The sequence below is a fragment of the Octodon degus genome, unplaced genomic scaffold (genome assembly GCF_000260255.1).
Source record: "Octodon degus isolate 3935 unplaced genomic scaffold, OctDeg1.0 scaffold00198, whole genome shotgun sequence".
Classification (NCBI taxonomy): Eukaryota; Metazoa; Chordata; class Mammalia; order Rodentia; family Octodontidae; genus Octodon; species Octodon degus.
In genome coordinates, this window is record NW_004524774.1 from 4,060,040 (window position 1) to 4,060,647 (window position 608).

Genomic DNA, 608 nt, shown 5'->3' on the forward strand with positions numbered 1-608 from the left:
TACATTGACATATAATGTAATAAGAAAAGACCTACCTGGCAACAGTGCAACCCATTGTCAAATCAACTATAATAGCAAGTAAACCTTGAACAGTGAAAAAAAATGAAGGAAAGAAAATTGGGAAACATCATGGATTTGAATTTTATCATCAAATACTCTATCTAATATACATATATGACATATACATGTGTATTTTTGTCTCAAAATGAACACAGATTTTTCTCAAAGATTCTTGAAAAGTGACTATCTACAATTACTCAAAAATATAAATGAATATAAGAATTTAAATATCTTAGGGCATATTAAACATCCTAATCGCTGTACATTAAAATAAGAAAGGATTAAGCAAAATATAGTAAGGAAAAACAAACCAAAGCATTACATAACTATCCAATTTTTAAAATTTTTAAAATTTTTATTTAATTTTATTTCTTTGCAGAACCAAGCATTGAACTCAGGCCCTTCTGCTTGCCAGGGAAGCGCTTATTTCCATGAGCCATCTCGCCAGACCCTACAATTTTTAAAACACACTTTGAAATATAACTTAACACATCACCACATACCAAATTGTGATTTATAATGTACACACATATGCATATATTCCTTAA